The sequence below is a fragment of the Caloenas nicobarica genome, chromosome 2, assembly GCF_036013445.1.
Source record: "Caloenas nicobarica isolate bCalNic1 chromosome 2, bCalNic1.hap1, whole genome shotgun sequence".
NCBI classification, from domain to species: Eukaryota; Metazoa; Chordata; class Aves; order Columbiformes; family Columbidae; genus Caloenas; species Caloenas nicobarica.
The window spans coordinates 121,331,253-121,343,697 of record NC_088246.1 but is presented as its reverse complement, the minus strand read 5'-3'; the positions used below and the strand labels follow the sequence as shown (position 1 = coordinate 121,343,697).

General features: G+C 37.9%; 4 non-coding genes across 4 annotated transcripts; 3 read left to right on the top strand and 1 right to left on the bottom strand.

Annotated features, from left to right (window-relative positions):
* The first annotated feature begins 980 nt into the window (after positions 1 to 980).
* TRNAA-AGC (transfer RNA alanine (anticodon AGC)) lies at positions 981 to 1,053 on the top strand. Its single transcript has one exon. It is a non-coding gene; the product is annotated as a tRNA-Ala (tRNA).
* A 946-nt stretch (positions 1,054 to 1,999) lies between these two features.
* TRNAA-AGC (transfer RNA alanine (anticodon AGC)) lies at positions 2,000 to 2,072 on the bottom strand. Its single transcript has one exon. It is a non-coding gene; the product is annotated as a tRNA-Ala (tRNA).
* Positions 2,073 to 5,085: 3,013 nt separating this feature from the next.
* On the top strand, positions 5,086 to 5,158 carry TRNAA-AGC (transfer RNA alanine (anticodon AGC)). The gene has a single exon. It is a non-coding gene; the product is annotated as a tRNA-Ala (tRNA).
* A 513-nt stretch (positions 5,159 to 5,671) lies between these two features.
* Positions 5,672 to 5,744, top strand: TRNAA-AGC (transfer RNA alanine (anticodon AGC)). The gene has a single exon. It is a non-coding gene; the product is annotated as a tRNA-Ala (tRNA).
* The last annotated feature ends 6,701 nt before the right edge of the window (positions 5,745 to 12,445 follow it).

Sequence of the window (12,445 nt, the reverse complement as noted above, 5' to 3'; positions counted from 1 at the left end):
TCTGAAGGGTTCACTAAAATATCCTCCAAGTTAAATGACAATATATAGAGATTGAGGAAGTAAAAGGCTGAAACACATGAAGCATGTTGTATGTGACTGCTGTGATAGTTGCATGACTTTGATCTTGCAGAGCTGAAACCAAACCACTGGACAGAATATTGACTGCTGTTTCATTATAGCCATGGTTTTAAAATTTTTATTTTTTATATTTTAATTATGTATTCTTGATTTTTATATGTATGTGTGAGTGTGCACACCTTAAAAATTCCTGAGAGATGTAGATAGATGATGTGAACTATTACGTTGTTTCCCAATGTTCTGTTTGCCTGGGTTGTTTTTTTCCCCCCACTCCTTATATAACCTGGGCCCACAACTCCATTGCCACAAGAGAAAGAACTGGAAGAACTTTACCTATTCTGTCATGTCTATTATATTATAAAATGCGGAAATGGGTAGTCAGCTGATTCTCTTCCACCTAGGGATTATAAATAGGGAAAATCTGTTTTAGAAAAATGTGATCTTTAAATATATGCAGATTTCTCTAAACAGTCATAGCTGGTGTGAATGTAAGTCTACAGTTGCTTGGAAACACAGATCTTCTGTTATGCAGATGAGGCTTGGCTGAAAGAAACATGTGCTGTTACATCAAGGAGCCCAGATTTCTTGTTAGGCAAAATTCCCACTAAGGCTGTCAAAAGTGGCCTGCTTTGAGACCTGATTGTTTCTGCATTTCACTGGGAAGTTGTGTCCTCTTATTGCCTACCAGTAACTTCGGGTAGGGGATGAGAATTTGAGCAGCAGGTGTGACTGCCCAGCTGCTTGTGCAGTATTTGAGTAGAAAAACAACTTGGGTTTTGGTAAGAAGTTCTGTTTGCGCTTGAGACAGTAGGTCAAATACCAGCATGAGTGATGGGAAGTTGTGCTGTCATTGGGAAACATCGAAGTAGAAAGGGAGAGTGAAGAGGGTGTGCTGCCACTAGGGGGAATTAGCTCAAATGGTAGAGCGCTCGCTTAGCATGCGAGAGGTAGCGGGATCGATGCCCGCATTCTCCATTTGCTACTCAGAGCTGTAAACTGTACTCCGTTTCTTCAGTTTTAGCCGTCGCGATTTTTTTTGCGGTTTTGGAAATGAAAGACCTTTAATCTTCTGTTTTGTCGGCTTTTAATCTTTTGTCTAAAATTAGGGTAGCTGCCTGTACCAAAAAAAAAAAAGTAGATTCCCGTTGATGAATTATTAAAGAATGAAACAAAAGCACACTGACAGATACCACTGTTTCTTCTGAGTTTTTTTGACTGTGCTTTGATTCTAGTACCCTGTATATAATATCTTATGTTCTGGGGCTTTTTTAAATTTAGATGCATTTTCCTGTAGAAGTTTTGTAAAGATTAAAATGAATCAATTTAAAGAAGCCCATGTACAGTATGAATGATTTAAGTTGTTAATGTTGATCAAAGATGAGCTTTTTTTTTTTTAAAGTGCAAATTATTTTCTTCTAATGGGTTCAGGAAGAAATTGAGTGAAATTATGAGAGATCGAATGTCAGTTGAAACTCAGGTTAGGAACAAGTGTGTCATGCCCATCCTAGATACAAAAGGTGCAAGGTAGCTGGAGAGAAAATAGTTCTACAGTGAGCTGATTCTTGTGTAGACAACTACTTACTTTTCAATGTTCTTATAGACTATTACACTAACTTTTCATATAATTAAAAACTTTAAAAAAATTAAAATGCTCACATTAAAAGTCAACACAGTTGTAAAGGGACAGAAGTGGGTTTTTTTTCTGTGTTGCAGAATAACAATGTTAGTATTAGGTGGAATCGTCAATAGAAATCATTTTTTGGAGAGTTCACAAGTGCAGTCTGCTAGTTAGTATATTTTCCCACTTTTGTTTGCTTTATGAAACAGTGTATGTTCCTCGCTGTGTATTTTCTTTCACAAACCTGAACAACTCATGGAAGAAAATCTTACGGCACCGTTGATACTCGGTCTCTCAAAACGCTGGAGAATGCGGGCATCGATCCCGCTACCTCTCGCATGCTAAGCGAGCGCTCTACCATTTGAGCTAATTCCCCGTCCTTGTGGCTTTCAGGCCGGTTTCACTTCTGCTGAATCACAGCTTGGTTTCTTCAGTTATATTTTGCTGAGTCAGGCTACTTGTTTAATGACACTGAATAACCGCTGTGTTCATTTGGAAAGCCTGTTAGTGTAGAAGTCAGAATACTCACTTGACATATGAGAAGCCATAGTACTGATGCATTTTCTGCTGTTACTTTGATAAAACAATACTTAACATTCCTGAACCAAGCCTTCTCCAGTGTTTATTCAGGAAGGAGAGAGAACTATTTTTTTTACCTCTCTTACAATGCAGATACCAAAAGACTTGTAAATCCAGCAAGTATACTGTTAGAAGTTGCTGAAGGGCAATGGGATTTTTCTTTGCCTTGTTTTTCAAGCCTTTTTATTTTCTTTTCCAACTTTATTTTCTAGTCACCTATATATATGATAAATATAATGGTTTAAAAGTTCGTGTTTAGCATGGTTTGTGGAAAGTATTCATTTATATCTTCCTAAGTTATATTCAAAGTATGTCTACCTTTTCGTATTGACTTTGATTCAGTTAAAATAGTATTGCATCTTAAGTATATAGAGTTACTAAAAACATATCACAAATATAAAAATTCAAGTATAGTCATACTAACTAACTGACTTTGCAGTAAGAAGCACACTGGAAAAGCTCTGTTTGCAGGTTGTTAAATGGAGTAATGCTTTCTGGATTTAAAAAGTAAAAATGTAGTTTACAGTGAGAATGGTTGCACTGATACTATTAAACAACAAAGGCAATGAAAATGAGATAATGAAACATTTATCACTTGTTTAAATGCAGAAAAGTATGTTCTGTTAGTAAAGTAAAATGTTTGCAGTAATCCAACAATACATGTGCTGGTGGTTTTCTCTAATGGATTTCACTTATTGGATGACAGTATCTAGTCAAAAGAAAATGGATTACAAAATTAAGCATCACGTAGTTAAAACTTGTCTAAATAACGTAGCACTTCAAACGTAGCACAATACAGATTCAGGCTAAGATGTGAAACTAAAACCACAGTATCACTGCAAATATTCTCCTAGAATTTAAATATTTTCCTGCCTTACCTCAATCTGTGCACAACAATAAATAAAGATTTGTTCTTACTATTTCTTGCAATATATCGTAACTGACTTTTTCTGCCTCACTGGAGTAAACTGGAAGGGAAAACAAATACGCAAAAGTGGTTTCAGTCCTTCTCGCAAGCACACATCTTAGGCTCAGTGATGGCCCACTGCACGTCTGCAGCTGGGATATTTCCCATATCATATTTCACAAGGTTCAGCTCCATGTACAGTTTTCTTTATCTACTCTGTGCAGTCTGAGTCAGTACAAAAATGGTAGATGACATCTCCCTGTTCTTCACCCCCAAATCTCACTCTGCTGCCAGTAAAAAGGCCTAAAGCTTAAACAGTTCAGCTCACAAAAAAAGTTTATTTGATGCTGAAGTCATATAAGAGTGAGGAAATATCTCTGCAATAGGACTATTTTCTCATATTAAAATGTGTGTTTCATATTATTGACAGCCCATTGGTTTGTGATCTTGAATTTGTTGCGATTGCTAAGTGTTCATGTAAGATGGCGAGTAAAACTTTCTAATTTCTCCACTTTTTTTTTTTGAAAACTTCCTTACCTGTGTGGCTGAAAATAACCTGACCTTCTTAATTCCATTTTTTTCATTTTTCTAGGGTATTTCAGCTGTGAAGGCTTTGTGTCCACATACTCTTCATTTAACACAGATCACTTTGATAATCTCTTTGGCAACACTAATGTAAACTGATACAAGCTACTTTAATCAGGTTTGACTTTTGCTTTCTAAGATGGTCATCTTCATAATTGCAATAAAGCTATGGCTAGATAAAACACCTTTGGGATTTCTCTGTGCGCAGAACAAGTGGGCCTTGCAGAAGAGAGCACAGCATAGTTTTTTAAATAGCTTTGTTCTGTTTTTCTCCGAGGTATTTATAATTTTACCAGCTATACATTGCATTATGATGTGATGCCAGCGTTTGCCTCTTCTGCTTGTGCTAACAGGAAACTTCCAAGTTGCTCAAGTGAAGTATGGAGGAGTAGTATGCTGTAATTTCTGTGGTATTTCTGATTAGAAGATGAGTTCATGTGTAACAGTTTGGAGGATGAGGAGGGTCAGAGCGGAGAGAAGTATCAAAAAAGCTGAAGGCTGCATAAGTGTACCTGAATGTTTTATCCCTTTTTAGTTAGTATGTAATTGTAGTTATTGAGTGGATACTATTGAGTTTCCACTAGTGTTATTGAAACTGGTGAAACTAGTGTTATTGAGTTGCCATGGAGTGGAAAGAAGCCACACACCATTTCTGATTCTATTCTGAAAGCCTTTTACTTTCCTGTTGCTCTCAAAACCAGTTTCACATCTAGTAGCTTATTACAAATATTCGCTTTTGTTAATTAAAACCAAAGCTAGCATTCAAAAATGCAAGACCTAAATCCATTTGATTTACTTGTAAAATAAGACTGTATAAGTGTAATTTTAGGACTGTATAAACAGTCTTAAAATTACATTCCGCCCTTTGAAGGCAACTACGAGGCGGATGTGGCCCCCTGTGAAAATGAGTTTGACACCCCTGTTTTAGGGGATGTCAGGGCAAATGTGAATTTTGTATTGTTTTCAAGCTGCTCCACTGCATTGCCGGTGATGTGACATCCCTCAACACAGAAGAAACAGCTGTCCTTTGCAAAGAAGGATAAACCTCGTATGAGTTGGGTGGCACTGAAAGACTGCAGGTCATGAGTTTGTCATTCAGGTCAGCACGAAGTGCCTTATCATGGTACTTGGGGAGTTTGTCATGTCATCTTGGACCAAAAGAAAAACAGGCAAGGTCAAGGTCAAATAGTAGTTAAGTGTTCGGAACAGGTGCTCTGGGGTTACTACCTGTGATAAAAGAGCAGATCTGGTAAAAGGAAGGCAGTTTGCATTTGTGGTTATAAAAATCTATGGTTACAAGATAAATTGGGTTGTTGGGGGGGAATTAGCTCAAATGGTAGAGCGCTCGCTTAGCATGCGAGAGGTAGCGGGATCGATGCCCGCATTCTCCAGTGTGATGTTTTATTTATGGTGGGAGAAAAAGCAGTTAGCTACAGATGTTTTAATGTGTTGAACTGGAATTTTGAAGCAAAATAAGCTCTTACCTTTTAGACATACATGGCTTATTTTTAAAATACTGCCGTATGTTTGACTAGAATAAATTAAAATAATTAACTTAAAGAAAAAAAAAAGGAACTGACTTTTATGATGAGAAAAACAAATGCTGGAATGTACTTCCTCTCATGAATTGCAAGTGATTAATGTTTTTTATTTTATACACTTGGAAAATATGTCTTTTCTGGTTCATCTTGTTTCTTACTACTTCGTTCAGAAACACTAAATGAAATATTACAAAATTATTATTAATAATTGACACATGTTTTGGAATTGAAGTTGTTTTCCTTTGTGAACAGAGACACTAGAGCATGAGAGAAACCTGCATTGTATGTAGAGAACTGCAATTTTAAATACACTCTGAAGATCAGAGTTTTGTGATCTCTGTTAACAAAAATGGGATCAAGTAGGGGGAATTAGCTCAAATGGTAGAGCGCTCGCTTAGCATGCGAGAGGTAGCGGGATCGATGCCCGCATTCTCCAGTGTTTTCTTAAACAGAAATTGTTATACCTAGAAGTAGAAACTAGCAAAACAAAATATGTAACCATTTCAGTAAAATGTTAATTTTGTTTTAATTGGGGCAAAACTGATCTCCTCCCTTCCTCCCTTTCTTTCTCTTTTGGTGTGCTTTACTACCAAAATCAGAGTTATACAACTGTCTATGTCATTCCTCTGTCATAACTGTTGACCCTGATGAGTTCAAGTCAAATTTGGCAGAAACAGAAGTCTGCCATATGACACTTTTCCAGGCTTTATGGAAAACAGTGGACGAATGATGGTTACAGACCTGAATGAGCATTTTTTTTTCTCCACCTGTCCAACTAGTATATAGTTTGATCAGACAATGGAAAATAGCATTTTAGGACACTTGTCCTTCCCCAGCTGCCCATTTTGGTCCCTGTCCAGAAGCATAGGATCTTCTTTTCGTTTACAGTCTTTGTGAAGATGTTGTATGATGAGCTGGATCAGTCAATTCAAGTTTAAGGGTAAAAGTTGTCAACTCTTTCCCCCGAAGTCTGTATCCTAGCAAGCCCACTACAGCGACTATGTCTTTTAGCTGTGGTCTGTGTGCAGGTTGTAACTGAGCTCCTTAGCCTTCTCTCCTACTCCTATTTTTGCAGAGCTGCTTTAAAAGGAGGCTGAGATGGCCTATGACACTTGTGTTAGAGCTTCAGAGATAATCTCAACCATCTAATTGATTCACCGACTTCCCCTAACACCTTATTAGTTTCTTCTGATCCTTCTCCAGATGTTGTGTGTTTCTTTTTGGTGCACTTCCCCCTGACACTTCTGGAAGCAGCTGCACAGCAAGTGCAGCTTTTTAGATCTCAGTGACCAGTGCTGCTAAATCTGTGTCTTGAGTGTTAACTAAGCACCTTACAGTGTGCAAAAAGGCCTGCTGATTTCCTCACATCTTCTCTCCATGGTAAGGAAGAGAATGTGCATGGAACTAGCAAAACACTGGTATTATTCCACTTCTTGGTGTGTCTCCTTATACTTTGGAGGCTGAAAACTTAACCTGCCACTTGAACTGTTGGGTATTTTTAGGGAATAGACTGCCTTAGTTTATTGAATTATTTGGTATACTGCTTCTTACAGAACTTGTTTAGAAACTGCTTACATAGAATTCACTTAGCGTAAGTAAGTTTGCTTAGTATAACTTCTGCAAGCTGTGGACCTTTGAATTTTTTTCTTCGTTAAGTAAAAAAGGCCACAGAGTCTTCAAGCTGGAAGATGAGGGGAGCGGTATCCCTGGAGATAAGTAAAGGAACAGAACGGCTTCTAACAGAAGAATATTTTGGCTGTTACCAAGCACTTACTTTCTCCAGCTGTGGGTGCAAAATAGCAACTGAAGGTCAGAACTTTAATTGACAGCCTGCCTGACAAAAATGAAGACGTCCAATGGAGAATGGGGAGACTCCAGACTATAATTTTGGAATTGGCTCGGAGTGATGCACAGGGGATAGGGGCTTGGACTGTGGGGGTATAATTGCCTAAGGTTATCTTTATTTGAGGTCCTTCTTCAGGAGGGACCCATCTCCAGCTGCTCTGTGCTGTACCTTGCAAATAAATTATTTATTTTAGAAGAATTTCGGGAATCCATGCCTTGGTCTCTGCTACAGGAAACCTAGGGAGAAGGAACTTCTCTGACAGCATGTCTAAAAAAGCGTGTACCAGTCTTAGCGACTACTGTTAATATGACTAGTAGACAGAAGATGCCAAGAATGGCCATACTAAAATGCCATCCTTGTGACAAGAATCTGGGATGTGCTTGTAGCTAGCGTGTACACACTTATTTTCAGCAGGGTTGTTCTCGGCACACACTGTGCTGGCACTGGGTTCTTGTCCCACCAACATCCTTTACTAAACCTGCCTCTTAAAAGTGATTCCTGATTATTGTCTTTGATGTGTGATTTCTTATCTCATCAACTGTTCTGAGAAGCATGGATGAAGATAACTTACATGTCTGTCTCCCAGGAATGTCTAATGATGAGTCTTTTCAGAGAAAGAATTGTCTTCTTTTAGGATGGCGACTGAGAATTCCAAGATCTCTTCAAATAAGCGAAAAGATTCTTTCTCCCTCCCCCCCTTTACTCTTCACAAAGTGAAGACAGAGTAGAGAGTTTAGAGAGTTTGAAATATTTCTCAGTAACATCCATCTTCAAGTTTTGCCAAAAGAGTTGTGCAAGGATTCTAACTTGCTTGTCGCACTTAGATAAAATAGACCACATAAGGCAGTTGTGCTGCTTTGTACAGCTGAGGGAGGTCTACATAACATTCTATTTTGCTATTAAAAAAATCACCAGTACCAGACCCTTGGGAACTTTATTGTTTATCTTGGGGGAAATAGCTTACCTATTGAGGTCATTCTCACATTTGCAAGTAAAGCAGTGTTAGGCTCCCTTTAGCTACCTGATCAGCCTGGGGCTGCTCTTCTCAATTACTGAGAGGAAGCTGAGAACAGTAAGGAACTATTTAGATGGATTTCTACAGCTAGCCCCTACAGTATTGCTGAGAAGCTGGATAATGATGTTTATTTAACTCATTTGTTTATATTTATTTCAGCTTGGATGGAGTGTTTATATATTGTGGATTCCATGAGAGACTCCTCTAATAAAGGTCACAGAGGCAATTGTTTTTTAAAAGTGACAGGAACTGAGTGATCCTGGTTGGTATGTTGCTGTTACACAGTGATGGAATGTGAGTGGAACTGTCAACAAGCAGATGTTGCCAAGACTGCTTACCTAGAAAGATACTGTAAGAAGATGCCCAATTAATGAAAAAAACCTGCCTATATAATGGCCTTAGAGCTTCACTGTTACTGAATACAAGCGTAAGAGTTTAATGGCCGTTCTTTGCATACTGGAAGACAGGCTAAGAACTAGCTGGATGCTGAAGGTGCCTCTCCTTTCTTCATCTTCCCACCCACATGTACACGCATTGAAAAGCAAAGGTAACATACTCTGACTAAAACTGAGATAAGGTCATAAATACCAATGCAGGTAGCCAGCCTAGCTTTACTATATTGTTGGAGGTTGGAAGCTCAACTCACTCGATGGATGTGATGTGCCTGGATACCAATGCTGAATTCTCTCTGACTTTACATAGTGGATGTAGTGATGTGCATTTATGTGCTAGAATGGTATTTGCATTCTCCTGGTTCAAGTCTGGAGCTGGTGGTGCTGGAAAGGATTGGCAACTGGGAAGTTCTGCTGGCTCGTGCCTAAGAACTAGAACCAGGGAGGAAATCTCCCCTGGCTCCCAACTCAGTGAGCTTGTGCCAACCACTTCTTCATTGGGTGAGAAATGCCAAACTCTGAAGAGTCTGTTGTAGTTACTTCTTTTGAGGATGAGGGAAGGAAATGACACTTGAAAACTACAGTACTGGGTGGTATGATAGACTATGATAAGAAAAAATAATTTTAGGAACAGTCAGTTTATCAGCTTTTTGCCTTTTTTCCCATGTCTGAGGTGTTCAGAACTACTGATGATGAATGTTTTAAGTTTTTTGGTGTCTTTAAGAATTAGATGGCTCACAAGTCACAAAAAAACTTGCACAAGGACTGTAATAAAGTTAACCTCTTAAAATGGAGGAAGGGTGAAAAGCTCTTCTACTTCCTAATATTTATTTTAGAGGTCATAAGAGATACTTTCTGATTTATCTTGCACATAATAAAGTTTGGTAGCTTTCTTACACCTAGTTATTTGTATTTTCAAGAGTCTAGATGTTATTGTACCTACTAGTTTTCAATAAACAAGGCTAGGAAAGACTATATTGGTCTTGCTTCAGAGCTAGAAGAGGTCTATTTACTAGAGGAAGCCTTAAAATTTTTCCTGTATTCTGTCTGAAGCATTTGATGTTTGATCAAGACTAACAAAGGAGTCTTAACTAGATGCATTGCAAATCCGTAAGTTGCACTAGTAAAAGGCTGCTTCATGCTAGAAAAACAGTTTGCATGATAATGGTTAAGAGATAGTTGACACACAAACCCACATCAAAATTATGTGGGGTTTTTAATCACATTTATAAAATAAACAATTTAACTTGAAGATGTAGCAAGATCTTCCAAACATATCATGCAGTCACTGCAGTGGTTCTCTGATAAGATTTCCATTCGCAAAATATGGTAATTAGAAACTCTACACTTCATTAGGAAAGGAGTTCGAATTTAGGCAAAAGCAATCCAAACCTACTCCTGTCCAGTTGAGAGGTGGAACATGATCAGGAGTCACTGAAGAAATGGATGTTTTCTCTGCGATCAAAATACAGGTCTTTGAGAGAGAATGCTTTATGGATCTACAAAGTAATTATATAAATATAATCAGTAGGTCTTCTGCTCAGATTTTAGAGCTTCTGAAATATTTTTCATAGTAGCAAATACAACTAGTTTGTGTTCTTTATCAGTTTGGAGGCCAAAGATGCCAGTGACAAGAAGAGTCTGGTTGTAGAGACAAACTATACTCAGAAACCTTACAAACCACAATTAACTAGCTTTTTGGGGTTGAGCATTAAATAATTCAAGCTGATGCCAGGGTATCTGTAAACATTATTGCAAGGTGGCCATGCAAACTGAGAATTGGATGACAACCTCCATATTGACTGTCAGTTTACCTCACAGATAATGGATCCCATGCTTTTTAAGTAAACTATGCATATATTTTTACAAGACTACATCTTTTCTTGCCAAGTCAGAAAAAAAATGCAAAATGCTTACTTGGTTCAGTCCATATTGCTGTATCCAGATGGCAAGTTATGTAGCAGCTCTAATTACGAAATTAGATAAATACACTGCAAACGTGGGATAGAATCACTTCCCTGACCAACTATCTGACATGCAGTCTGCAGTGCACTTTCTTCTTTACCTTAGGTAATCCTGGAAGTCCTAAGGCCTTCTAAGAAGACAAAACTGCAATTCCAGAGTGACTGCCAAAAATCAGACTGAAGTTTGATGAGGCCGACTAGAGTGTAGTCTTAAGGAGTACATTATCTCAGTTGTGATGGGCAGGGGATAATCTTGACAGATGCTTCTCACTTAGGTGTTTACATCTGTCCCTGCTGAAGCACCTAACACAAATGGGGAAGACCAGGGTCAAGCTGCCTTCCAGCCAAACGTGTGCTTGCGGAAAATGAAGTACCAGCTTTGAAACCAGTAACAGTGGGAGCAAATGACATTTTCCAGTCTGTCTTGTACTGGTTCCTCACCCACGCTGGATAAGTGGTGATTGCATTCTATGCTAGAAAAACAGAAGAGTGTTAATTCCATTTCACTTCACCAGCCACTTCTCTTTACAGACAGGATAACAGATCACTTAAACTATGTTCTCTCAAAGGGACTTATTACAAATAATTTCTGCCAGTAGACTTTTTTATTATGACTTGTAGAATGTATAGAAGACTTTAATGCCTTTTTTCTTTGTCGTTTCTGATGTTAAGAATATCAAGTTTCTGGTGGGGTGCTCACCCCTGGTTGCACATTCCGGTCTTTAAATGACTTGAGTTTTTTAAATGAGCTTAATTATAACTAGTAACAGCATAGGGTAAATACAGCAGTAAATTATGATATACAGTTTCAGACTATTGCATAGAGTAAGGAAAATAGTCTAAGTAAATTAGTTTTAATCTTCCTCTTGCTTTGTGTACATTTTAAATTAGCATATATGTGGTTAAAATCTTTTAATCGTGTTTTTATTTTTAAACCAAAAGACTGTTTAAAAGCCCTTACATTCTATATCTGCCTCATTATGGAGTGGCACTTGCAGTCCTTGCTTATTTAAAAATAAAAAAACCACTGGAGACTGAAAACAAATCATCAACTACTACATACAGCCTTCAAGAGCCACCTAGTGGGATAATTCTGCAAGTAACCCTGTAAACACTAAATAGAATAACTCTTAATAAGCATTTTACTTAAAAAAACACCATGAATTAAGAGTCATCTTAAATTGAAAGGGAACCAAAATCCATTTTTACACACAAAACTTTCTTATGTTTCCTAGAACACTCCATTTTGTGGCTAGGCAATTCAATATACATTTAAAATTTGCAAGTAGATGAATAGGCCGATTTCTGTTTTACAGTAATACATTCCATACTGACAAGCAATTATAATTTGAGGAATTTTGCTGACGGAGCCAGATGTATCACTATTTGAATTAGTTAGAATTAGAATCTGTGGTTCTGGTATTTAAGGGAGCTTGGAATTTTATACTACAGACTCTTCTTTTGAAGAGAAATATCAAGCTCCTGATATCTCAGCTTATCTGTACCTAACTTTTGAGCTTTGAGTCAGGGAACCTAGACTTCCTCTACAGAGAAGAACATGAACCAAGTCTTTCCATTCCATAAAAGCCAAAAAGAGGTGATAGGGACTTATTTACTAACAAACAAGACTGGGGAGAGGGCTGTGGCTTAATATAATGCTTCTGGCATACTCCGTATTTTTAACTCTAGGACAGACCGAGAGTTCCTCCCTTATACAAAAAAACCAAAACACTGAAAATTCAACTACAGTTAAACAGTATCTTGCTCATATAATGAACCAATAGCAAGAAAAATTAGGTTTTAAGGTGCTCACTTCCTTTTGCATGAGGGAAATTTGCTTCCCTTCTGTTGGAAGCAGTGGCACAGAATATGGGATTATTTATTTCAGTTTAAAAGGGCTCAGTGAGCAGTTGAGATCAG